Consider the following 12,547-nt stretch of genomic DNA (forward strand, 5'->3'; position numbering starts at 1 on the left):
TTCCCCGAAAATAATAATGAAAAACAAAACCAAGATACCAAGAGCTACTGAGCTCGAAATCGAGAGAGCCATAGAGACTCTCACAGCAGCGTTCGGCTCCGCTTTCAAGCCGCCAGCATCCCTCCCGAACGTACAAAAGACATTCAAGGACTGAGAAAATGTCCAAACACCTACCACCACTGAAGCGCCAACTGCAGCCCCGACACCAGTCCCGCGATGCTCTTTGAACCTCCCACCTACCTCGCTACCGCCGTAAGCCCCAAGACCCAGAAGCCAAGCAGGCTCCTTACCGGCGCCACAGCCTCCACTGGGCTTCCCGACCCGCTCCACAACTGACGCCTCTGATCCAGAACCGACCATCATGCCGATCGCCCAGCCAGCCTTCTGGGAGCCTCATTCAGTGACCGTGAGCTTCCCGGTGTCAGCACTTCAACCTGCATTTACTCTAGTGCTGACATAAGAAGGAGAAGCGAATGTACTCTAATTTGTAAGCTAAATGTTGGAGATGTGAATGTAATAATGCAACCTATTATCATATATGGTGGACCTGTAAGAAAATCAAGGCATTTTGGATAAAAATTTGGTGGGTGATGCAGAATATTCTGAAAAGAAGGTTGAAATTTACTCCTCAATTGTTCCTGTTGGGTATAACTATGGACTGTACAGTATTAGAGACTAAATTGATTTTGAATCTAATATCAGCAGCTAGGCTGTTGGTAGCACAATATTGGAAGAAGGACTCTTTGCCTACTATTGAAGAGTGGATACTGAAAGTAACGAACCTAGCAGAAATGGCGAAAATCTCAGCGTACTTAAAGGACTATACACAAGAAAGATATGTATCGGAATGGAGAAGATGGATTGACTATATTCAAAATAAGTATCAGACAAGAAAATATCAAATAACTTATGAATGAACGTTAAGAATTAGAAGTATTTTGTTATCTATAGTGGAGTTAAGGTTTCAGCAGGGGAGTTAGGGTAATTAACCTAAGGATAAGTAGGTTAATCTAGTTTATGATTGTTAAATGAAACACCTTCTATTTTGCTCTGGGAAGTCTGGGGGGGAGGGTGGGACGAGGGGAGGGAAAGGGTGGGGGGAATATGGGGGGAAGAAAATTTTTGTTTTTTGTAAAACTTTTCAATAAAAAAAAAAGAAAAAAAGAAGGAGAAGCGAAGGCGTCTGGAAAGGGACGTTTGACTTTTCACCTACTTATTTTCCCTGGAGATAATATCCCCTATGAGATGAGATAGGTGTGGGGGGTATTCCTTTGAGCTGGAGTAGATTAGGGGTAGAATGACTTGGAAGATGGCCAATGAGTGCAGGGGAGTGGGGAATGGAAAGGGAGGGTTTTGGGGCTGGAAGTCAGTGTTGGCTTCGTTTGGAGTCAGGTTAGAATGTCGTGCGTAATAAATAGGAGTTTTTTTTCAAAGACCTTGTTTGAAATGCAATTTATTTGAGATGACCTCGAAACTTGACAGAAAGCCAACACTCCTTTCCAAGCCAAGCTGGCTGACCTCCAAACCTCCAGCTCCCTTCCAGATGTATGGAGTGAATGGAGACGCAGCCCGGATGTCATGGCAGAAAGTAAACTTTCCGAGGAGAGCTTAATTCAGGCATCTGGAAAAGAGCCAGTCTTGATCCCAGCCAGCTTGGATGCTACAGGACCTCAATCCTTCCCTCCTCCATCGAAGCTGCAAGGCAGCCAAGATGATCGTGCTACAACCTAAGAAGAGAAAAGATGAGTATTCGGGGGTTTTGCCAAAATCCGCAGAGGCTGGGTTTCCCTTCCCGAACGTTCAGGGAAATGGGAAATCCCTAAGTGAATTGGGGAGGGCAGACTGGCTATGGGACTAGCAGCAGGCCAGGCACCAAAAAGCTTCAGGGAAGCCACTGGAGAGCCCCATAGATGAATTGAAGGAGAAATTTGACCGTGCCATCCTTCGGAAGGAGGGGCCATCATGCAGGCCAAAGGAGAAGAGGGAGCCAGTTTGGGCTGCTGAACCGAGAGGCTGTAGACTGAAGCACAGCCCTTCCTCCCCCCCCCCCCAGTAGAAGGAGAAGGAGCCCAAAGATGCATCCATGGGTTCCTCCCTTACACAGCAAGCAGAGCAGCCTGGATAGGACATCACCTCCCTACCCTAAAATGAGAGATGAGGAAGAGGACCAGCGGCACTGAGGGCAGGCTTACAGAGTCCCGCAGTGGGAGGAGAAGGCAGCAAGGGAGGACCCACCCCGTTTCAGAGGGAAGTTCGATGGTGATCCAGACCAGCTAGCGCAATTCCTCGACACAGCTGAGATCTACATCGAGTGCTATGGACACCTCTACCCATTTCCCAGAGCCCTAGTGAGTGCCATTTCAGAAGGGTTGGAGGGAGAAGCAAGGAGGTGGTCAGCAGCCCTCTACAAGAAGAGGGCCCCCAACTGCAAGACGCAGATGGGTTCTTACAACTACCAAGAGCCTGATTCGAGGTGGCACAGGGGTCACCTCCAATACTTAATCAAGTGGAAGGGTTACCCGTTGTCAGAAGCTTCCTGGGTGAAAAGCAGAAACGTCCAAGCTGACCGCCTTATAGCCAAGTTCCATGCAGATCACCCGGGCAAGGCGGGAGAGGGCGGGGTAATGGTACTTAACTTGTTGTTTGTCTTACACAGGCCAACCCTGGAAAAATGAAGGGGGAGGGGCCGGATGTCAGCACTTCAACCTGCATTTACTCTAGTGCTGACATAAGAAGGAGAAGCGAAGGCATCTGGAAAGGGACATTTGACTTTTCACCTACTTATTTTCCCTGGAGATAATATCCCCTAGGAGATGAGATGGGAAGGGGAGAATTCCTTTGAGCTGGAGTAGATTAGGGGTAGAATGACTTGGAAGATAGCCAATGAGTGTAGGGGAGTGGGGAACAGAAAGGGAGGGTTTTGGGGCTGGAAATCAGTGTTGGCTTCGTTTGGAGTCAGATTAGAATGTTGTGCTTAATAAATAGGAGTTTTTCTTCAAAGACCTTGTTTGAAATGCAATTTATTTGAGATGACCTCGAAACTTGACAGCCGAGCCTCCTGCCGATGTACAACGAGAATCCAGTGACTCAGGCCCAAATCCAGACCTCCACCGTCCAGTTCCGAGACCCCAGGGGTGAGTCCAACGTTCCCCTAGCAGGGCTGGGCCTAGCTTCAGGAGCCGCGGCTGTGAGCTCCTCACTCGATGGCTTCAAATGAAGAATGAGCGTGCATGCGCAGTACCTTCCAATTAAGAAAAAAAAATAGCAGCTTGTTTTTTTAACCTGACTGCTAACATACCAGTCCCTTACTGTGAATTTCCCCACATTCAGGACCACGGACAGCTGCCATTTGTGAGTAGCAGCTCTCATAATTCTGGGACTTTACCAAATGGTTTTCCCAAGCTACAACTGGATGGGAGGAACCTTCTGGAGTGGAACCAACAACTTCAGATCATATTCATGAGGGAGAATGTACTGTTCCTGATCTCAAGATCTCCAAAGAAACCATGGTCTTTTGAAACTGACTGCATACATCACAAAACCTACTGTCTGTTATTGGCAAGTATCGCACCTGCTATGAACCCTAGTATTGGCAATCACATGACTGTATCTGAAATAATGCAAAAACTTTATGGTTTGTTTTACAGTAAGAGCAGGGCAACCACCACCAGGATCTCAAGGGATTTTCACTCCGCCAGACTTAGGCCTGGGATATCCATGAGTGAACATCTCCTAAAACTAAATGCCACTAGAGCTGAACTGTTACAGAGGGATGAGACCATTACAGAAGAGAGTATGATGAGGATCATCATCAACTCACTAGACTCCAGCTAGGACAATTTTATCACCCAACTAGATAGCCTGAGCATAGAGAAGATCTCACTAGATAGCCTCACCAATCAATTGATCGCTGAGGACAACCTAAGAAGGGATTGCAGCCTGTCCCGCAAAGACCACAGGCCAGCCAAGAGAGTGGAATTTCAGGATAGAGTAAACAGCATACCCGAATGCTTCTTATGTGGCTCTAGAAACCACTTCAGAAGGGACCAGAGATAGAGGGTGCAACCAACGCAGGGAAAGATCTGATTCCAGACAAAGGTACCAAGGGAGACATTCACCAGACCGTAGACCCACAGGCGGACGAGGACGTAGAGGGTCCCCTAGCCCCAGACGGAAAAGAGAACACAGGGACAACTCCCGAGATAGCAACATGGATTCCGTATACAGCTTTAGAAACGGGGAGTTTATTTTCAGCCAGGAGGAGAAAGAAAACATCTGGCTCATAGATTCAGGTGCTACCAATCATACAGCCATTAATACTAAACTATTCACTTCCTTTACTGAAATGGATTTCATGATAAAGGTAGCAAACCTGAACAACACCAGGGTAGTAGGCAAAGGGAACATATTCATACCAAGGATAGGTGAAATAGAGGGGGTACTGTTCATACCTGAAATACCCTACAATGTACTGGCCACCATAAAGCTAAGCCGGGACACCAAAGTTGAGGTTATGTTTAGAGATGGCAAAGTGTTTATGTCCAATAATGGAGAAAGCATCGGAGAAGTCATAGTGAGCGGTGGCCTGCCATATTTTATACCAAACAAGGGCGACCAACAATGTATAAATGCAAACCTAACTAATGAAGGGAACACAGCAGCCCCCGAGGATGAGAGAAGGGAGAATGGTGAAACAGAGGGGGTCAATCAGACAACTGCTAAGTATGTTGATAATGGTTGTAAATTACCTAGGGATGATAAGTTTTCCATTGGGAAACCTATTCACGACAATTGCGCCCACCTCCTCCACAGAAGGTTGGGTCACATTGGTTTCCCAGTTGTCAAAAAAATGGTTGATTGTACAGAAGGTTTAAAAGTAAAAAGCTGTGAAAATTACCTCGAATGCTCTGTTTGTAAGTGTTTGAAACTTAAGATTAAGCCAAGACCAAGGAAGTCAGGACACACCACTGACTCCATTTTCCAGCTAATACATATGGACCTGGTAGGCCCACTGAAGCCCTCTATCAGATACAAAGAAAGGTTCTTTTTAACCATTGTAGATGATTTTAGCCGTTACGGTTTTCTGTAGACCATTAAGCAGAAAAACAAGGCGTTCCAGAAATTCAGAGAGTTTTACAAGAGGGTAGAGGTTCAACACAACACCAGGGTCAGGCAAATAATGACAGACCGCGGCTCTGAGTTCATGTCCAGGGATTTCTCAAAATGGTTAAAGGAACGTGGCGTGTTGTGCTTCACCACTTCCCTTTCCAGAACGGGGTGGTAGAACGCAAAAGTGGAGTCCTCCAAACTACGGTGAGATGCATTTTAGAAGATGTATGGATGGGTCAGGTTTTGGTCAGAAGCTCTCCTTTACTCCAACTACACGCTAAACAGACTATGGTCCAGCATAATTAAGACACCATATGAAATGCTGACTGGGCAGGAGACATCAAAAGCAGAAAGAGCACGTCTGGATATGTTTTCTTCCTCAACAATAGCCCCATACACTGTTATACGGGCAAACAAAAGCTAGTGGCCACTTCCACCACCGAGGTGAAGTTTGTGTGCATGTGCAAAGCCGCTAACAACCTAACCTGGTTCGACGACCTACTCTATGATGTCTGGGTAGAACTATCATATCCCATTGTCATCCATGAAGATAACAAAGCCGCCATCGAAATATCCAAGGCCGACGCTATTGGCCAAAGGTCACGCCATATAGACATTAAGTACAAACACGTCAGGCAACTTTCAGAAATTGGTTTCATCAAGGCCATCCATTGTGAAACCGAGGAACAAACAACGGACATTCTCACCAAACCACTACAATACAAACAACATACCTACCTAATGTCAAAATTATATAGGTACATGTGAAACATATATATGTATATATAGATGCTCAAGGCCTACCATCAGACATTTAGAGGGGGTTTTGTCAAATAAAATGTCTAACCCTTGTACAGATCCCTACACCATGGTTCAGCATGGGTTAACTCACTCAAACCCATCATCCCCACAACCCCACCTTACCTTTCACTCCTCCCTCTGGGTATAAGAGTCCATCCACAAGGGCACCTCCCCCAGATCCAGTCGAATATCTGTAAGGCATAGATGTAAGGTCAGATACATATATGCTTGGGCCTATATCATACCTTCACTTACGAATAAATAAGCTATACCAGCTATTGTGTTGTACTGAGAGTTATTGGACTAGATCCTTCGATCTAACAAAGAGAATGCAATTTTATGGAGCCTTAACAAAGCAATCCGACACAGGCATGATTGTCTTCTGAAAGTTGCTGCTGATTTCAAGATGTAGATAAAAGTGCACAAAAACAGAAGTTTCATCAAATAAATAAACTCAACATCCAAAAAAAAATCTTAGACCACATGCTACATGCATACTCACTATTTTGAAAAGCCTCAAATGAAAATGACAGTTTCAAGACTGAAAATTAAGACTGAATTTTTAAAATGCATTTCTTGTCTTTCTTTTTCTGTCATGTTCTCATAATTGCTTGCTTTTTGCAACATGCTAATTTTTTTCCCCTTTTCAAAATGTTCCTCTTCATAAGCAATTTCTCTAAAATTATGAAATTCTCCTCTTTCTTTTGGCAGCTTTGTTTTTTTCTAGTTCTTTGTAGTTGTCTGTTGTAGTGTCAATGTATATTCTGCTCTGTTTGCATTAAAAGCAGCTGAACAATATAAATATGAATGATTTTTCCTTGCTTGCTTTCTTAAGAAAAGAAAAATCACATTTGCAATGAACTAAAAAAAAAACCAGATGTCCAGAATACAACAAGTTTATTACTATCAATGCATATCTTTTAATATAGGATACAAAAGAACAAGGCAGAGATTCCACATCTAAATAATGCACAGAACATGAAGAACAAAATGTTATATCTGTTAATAATTAAACCTTTAATTTTATATGCATTTCAATATTTATGAGGAAGGAGCATATTGTTACTGCTTTATAGCCTGTCTCCCTTCTGCTTCCTATTAGGAAACAATTAATTATGTTATGTTATAATAATGTAAACATAATTATGTTAATACCATATTTAGAAAACTGAGATAAAATTTGCCAAATGTTGGATTATAGTCCTCTCATCCCTGGAACTGAGGGACATTCTAATTCATAACATTTGGGTAGCTACTTATTTCACATTTCCTTTTTTATTTTTTTTATTTTTTTTAAATTTCCAATTTAGATTAACAAATGCTTTTTGGGCATCAAGGAAAACCAGTGTTTTTCCGGGTGTGATTCGTAAAACTCTAATGTATTTATTATTATTATTCTCATGTTATTTTTGATTTGTTGGCCCGGCAGAAATCCATTTTGGTCCAAGTGTATATGATTATTTAATACTTTTTTAATTCTTTCAACTATAATTACTGCAAATATCTTGTAATCTGTATTTAGCAAGGAGATTGGTCTTTAATTTTGTATTAACTGATGGTTCATATCTTCTTTGGGTATGATAGTAATTATTGCCTCTGTCCAGGTTGTCGGAATTTTTGCCTTTTCCAAAGCCTCATTATATATTCTAATATGGTTTCTCCCAGTATTTCCTGTAGGTTTTTATATAATTCCGCTGGTAGCCCATCTGGCCCCGGTGTTTTGTTGTTTTGTTGTTTTTTCAGTGCCAATTCAAATTCAAGTTTAGTTATCAGTCTGTTTAATATTTCTCTTTGTTCTTCTGTAATTGTTGCTATTTCTGATCTTTCTATATACTGTTTTACTTTTTCCTCCTCTCTTCTTGTTTGTATAAATTTGAAAAGAATGTCTGGATAATTTCCTTTTTAGCTTTTCTTCTGTATTGAATTTCTCCTTTTTCGTCTCTGAGTTGGTATATCATTTTTTTAGCTTTTCCTTTTTTCAATTTATATGTCAACCATCTGCCTGTTTTGTTTGCAAATTCGAAATACTTTTGTTTTGCCATCTTTATTTTCTGGGCTATCTCTTTTTGATTTATCAAATTTATTTTATGTTTTGTTATGTTCCATTCCTCTCTTATTTTTTTATTTTGGGGATCTTTTTGTTATTTGTATTCTGTGTTTTTTAATTCTTCATATAGTTTGTTTTGCTGTTGTCTCCTTTCTTTATTTTTCTTCCCTAAGTATGCCATCGTCAGTCCTCTTATGTATGCTTTTGTTTTATCACAAAAGTTTTGTAGGGAAGTATCCTCTCTTTTGTTTAACTTAAAAAACGAATCTAATTCCTTTTCCAGCATTTGTTTAAACCCTTTTTTTTTGCATATATTTTGATTCATTGTCCATCTCCTGAATCTTTTTTCCCGCTTCCAATTTATGAGTGTTGGGTTGTGGTCTGCCCATTCATTTACTCCAATCTCTATTGTTTCTACAACTGTCCTAATATCCGCAGTCATCGAAGCCATATCGATTCTAGACCAAGATTGGTGTGGATGAGAGTAAAATGTATATTGATTCTCGTCTTCATGAGTCTCCCTCCAAACATCTCTCAGGTTTATTTCCGTGGCCATATTGAAAAATTCTTTTGGTAATGTTTCTTTCTTTTTTTTAATTTTTCTTACCACTTTTATAATCTTTTTTGGCATCTACTATTGCATTATAATCTCCAATTAGACAGATATTTTCATATTCTAATTCTAATATTTTTTTATGTATTCCTCTAAAAAATTCCTGTTGATTTTATTTTTTTTTTTTTATTGAAAAGGTTTTCAAATACAAATTTTTCCCCCTTTTCCCCCCCCCTCCCCCCCTCCCTAACCCCCCCTCCCCACCCTTCCCCCCCTGTGACTTCTTCGTAACAAAAAAAAACCCTAATTCATAACAGATTACTTACTCCCTCCTCAAAATACTGACCTTTACTTACTAAGAGTATTATAAATCCCCCTTTATCCATACATTTCAGAAAAGAAGAAGAGAAAAAAAAAAAACAAAAAAAAAAACAAACACATTATACTATAACTATTATAAAATAACTCTAATTTAGCATAATAGTGTTTTATATCTATGCATTATTGCAACAATTCAAAACCACCTTCCACTTTAAAACTATACAATAAGTCCTACTTTAATAACATTTCAAAGCGGGCTCCCCATAAAATCTAATTTAACATTTATTCCACTCTATCCATTTCCTCCACTCCCCTAAATGTATCACTTAAAAATCCCTTTTCTTAAACTAATCAATCTGTAGCTAGCTTATTCACCCACTGTCTTACAAATTTACCATACACAACAATTCTTGATATCTTTAATTCACTGCCCACACTACTTAAAAATATATATATATATATATTCCATTATATCTAAATAAAAAAAGAAAAGACAATAACTTTAAATTTATAGTCCATATAATATCTTCTTGAAGTCTTTCCACTGGATTGTTAAAACCAACATCCATAATAGGGTGACATAGCTTGCGGATGCAACAGTTTATTCAAGATCTCCAATCATATCTGCCCCCATCAGTAGTAAACATCTTCTTATATATATAAAAGTAAAAACAACCACCCGAGTGACATTATAATTGTATTCCATATAATAATAATTGTGGGTTTCATCAGGATTATTAATTTCCATCATCGTATTGGGTAACAACCCGATCTTCTGCATGTCCCAATGTGATTCTCTTGCCTTATAATTCAAGATAATTATAATATATTTATCAACACAAAAAGAAGTTTCAAAGTAGATAATTCAAAACCATCAATTTGAGGCTCTTTCCATGTCCCAAAATTACGGCAATGCAGAGATCTGCCACTATCCTCAGGATGATATTGACCAATATGTCGCCTCCTCTATGTTTTCACATAATCATTCATATTTTAAAATCACTGGCTTCACTGTTGCTTGGGTTAGAAATTTCTATTTTTGTACAACCTATTTCTTTTTTTGTTTTCTTTTTGTGGGTTTGACCTCCATCCTAATTTTTTGTGTCTCGCATTTCTTTTTTATCCCTTGTATATCCTCTAATTGGTTTCCATGCTTGTCCTTGCCTTGATAAGTCATCACATTAAAATCAGATGGCACTTCTCTCAAATTTGTAGATAATCCAGCTGGGGTATCCGATAAATCCAAAGGCAATTTATCTGGTACAGTCTCTGTCTTTAGTTCCAGCTCCTTCTGCTTATCCTGTATTATATCTGAAGACGTTAAATTCATTTTCAACCTATTTTGATAAAATTCTTCCGCCCTTTCAACAGTATTTAACTGGTATCTTTCTCCTTGATATCTCAATATAATACCAACTGGGACGTCCCACCGGAATTGAATATTTCTCCTTTTTAACTCAGACACCAGAAAGCCAAATTTCTTCCTTTCCATTAGTATCTTAGGTGGGAGTTCCTTGTAAATCCAAATCTTTCTTCCATACAATTGCAAATTAGAATTGAAGGAATTTTGCACAATTTTATTCCTAATTTCTTTATCTGAAAAATAGATTACCACATCTCTAGGCAATTGCCTTTGCTTGGCAGTCCAGGAGTTTATTCGATAAGCTCTATCAATCCTACAAAACACTTCCTCAGGTTGAATCTTTAAAATCCCAGCTAGAAATTCAGAAGATATTTTCCTTAAGTCATCTCTGTTATTTTCCTGCAAACCTCTAAGTCTTATTGCATATTCTGTGAAATTATATTGTATCTTTAGAACCTCTTTTTGAATCCTCTGTTCCAGATATTCTACATTACCAGACTTTTGGTCAGCATCCATTTTAAATTTTTCTTCTGAACTATAATCCTGAATATTTAACAAATCATTTTCAATTTTTTGAATTCTATTGTCCAATTTATCTTGAATTTCATCCATTTTTGACTCTAGTAAATTAGTATTTGTATCCAACCGAATCATGAATTCTGACAATTTTAAAATTTTTTGCTGCAAAAAGTCAAACTTGGATTTCACCAATTCCTTAGTTTCCTGCTTAAATTTTTCAAGTTGCTGATTCACAATCTCATCCCTTCTTTCAATCTCCTCTAAGAGAAATTCTATTATATTAAAATCAGGTTTCTGGGACTGAAGAGTTAAAACTTGTTGCTTTAAATTCTTAGTGGGGGAATCCCCCCCACCTATTTGTTTGTCTGACTTCACAAGCCTCAGTGCCATGTTTCCGCCTAAGCAGGCTTTGTTAGAAGAAGAAAAAAAAAAAAAACAAGACAAAAGACTTCCAGCCAGCAACACTCAAGCCTCCAGGGAAAAAAGAGAAAAACAAAAACAGGAGCGGAGTTTTGTCTACAAATGTAGCCAGTGGTATTTATTCCGCTACATTGTAATAATAAAAAACGGAAGAACTTTCCCTCTCAAACTCTTCTCCAGCCGCGGCAGACGCCATTTTAAAAAGAAACTTTTTTCCTCTTTCTCTTCCTCTATTCTCTTAAGTAATTTTTAAAAGATAAGTAAAATACTTGCGCTTCAGTATTACAGGTCCAGCTCACATTTTCTTTGAGTAATCTGTCAAATTCGCAGGCTTGCTTTTGACGCCTGGCTCTGCATTAGCAGAGGTCTCCCAAAGCCCGGAGCAGCGGCTGGGGATATGGGGCATCTCATCCGCTCCATCCCAAAAGTAAAAGAAAAACTTTTGGGACTCTGCAGAGAGTTCTACCCACCCCTGCCGGCTCTATCTCCGTTTCCTCATGGGAACGGAGTTTTTTCGAGCCGCCGTTCCGTTGTGAAGGCGGCTCTGACAGGCAGTGGAAGCTGACGATCCCAAAGGAACGTCTGGCGGCGGCCAGCAGCAAACAGGAAGTCACCAAATTCCTGTTGATTTTAGTTAGGGGCATATATTACTACTAAAAGTGATTTTTCCTCTCTATTTCTAACTCGACCATCATTGTTCTTCCTTCCTCGTCTGCATATATTAGTTTCAATTGTATCCTTTCTTTTACATAGACCGCTACTCTTCTCTCTCTCTCTCTCTCTCTCTCTCTCTCTCTCTCTCTCTCTCTCTCTCTCTCTCTCTCTCTCTCTCTCTTTCTCTCTCTCTCTCTTTGAATCAGAGATGTATATAGTTTTCCTAATTTGGGGTTTTCTAATAGTTTTTGGTATCCTTTTTTGAGGATACTCACTTCTTGGAGGCATATCACATCTGCTTCTGATATTCATAGTTTTGTGAATGTTTGTGTTCTTTTCTTCAGTGTGTTTAATCCATTTATATTTACCAAGAGAAGTTTGATTGCCTCTTCCATTGCCTAGTGTAACTGTTTTTTGGTGTGTCTTGTCTCCATCCGCCTTTTTGCTCTCGCACCTTCTCTTTCCTCTTGTGCTTTTTCTTGACTCTTTCTTACTTCTTTTTCTTCCTCCACTTCTTCTATTTGCTCTTCCTCCTGGCTTCTACTCTCTGTTTCTTCCTTACTTTCCTGTTCCTCTTCCTGTGTAAAATATAAGCTATAAAATTCTCTTGCTTTCTCTACTGTGTCTAGTTTGTACTTTTTGTCTTGCCATGTGATTAAAATCCCATCCGGTGTCAGCCATTTATACATTATTTTATATCTAATCAATTGGTTTGTTAAGAACTGAAAATTGTTGGTGTTGGTTTCTGATTCTTCAAGGT

At 39.8% G+C, this 12,547-nt stretch overlaps 1 protein-coding gene and 1 long non-coding RNA gene across 6 annotated transcripts in view; one reads left to right on the forward strand and one right to left on the reverse strand.

Annotated features, from left to right (window-relative positions):
* LOC148114229 (uncharacterized) overlaps positions 1-12,547 on the forward strand; it is a 202,125-nt gene that overhangs the window by 77,014 nt on the left and 112,564 nt on the right. The gene's annotated exons all lie outside the window — the stretch shown is intronic.
* LOC117663351 (uncharacterized) overlaps positions 1-12,547 on the reverse strand; it is a 63,994-nt gene that overhangs the window by 1,327 nt on the left and 50,120 nt on the right. For both annotated transcript variants that reach the window (XR_015733934.1, XR_004590751.3), the window contains exon 6: positions 6,034-6,101. This is a non-coding gene — a long non-coding RNA (uncharacterized LOC117663351). The remainder of the gene's footprint in view (positions 1-6,033; positions 6,102-12,547) is intronic.

Source organism: Pantherophis guttatus, chromosome 4 (assembly GCF_059756535.1).
Source record: "Pantherophis guttatus breed Tessera chromosome 4, ASM5975653v1, whole genome shotgun sequence".
NCBI lineage: Eukaryota > Metazoa > Chordata > Lepidosauria > Squamata > Colubridae > Pantherophis > Pantherophis guttatus.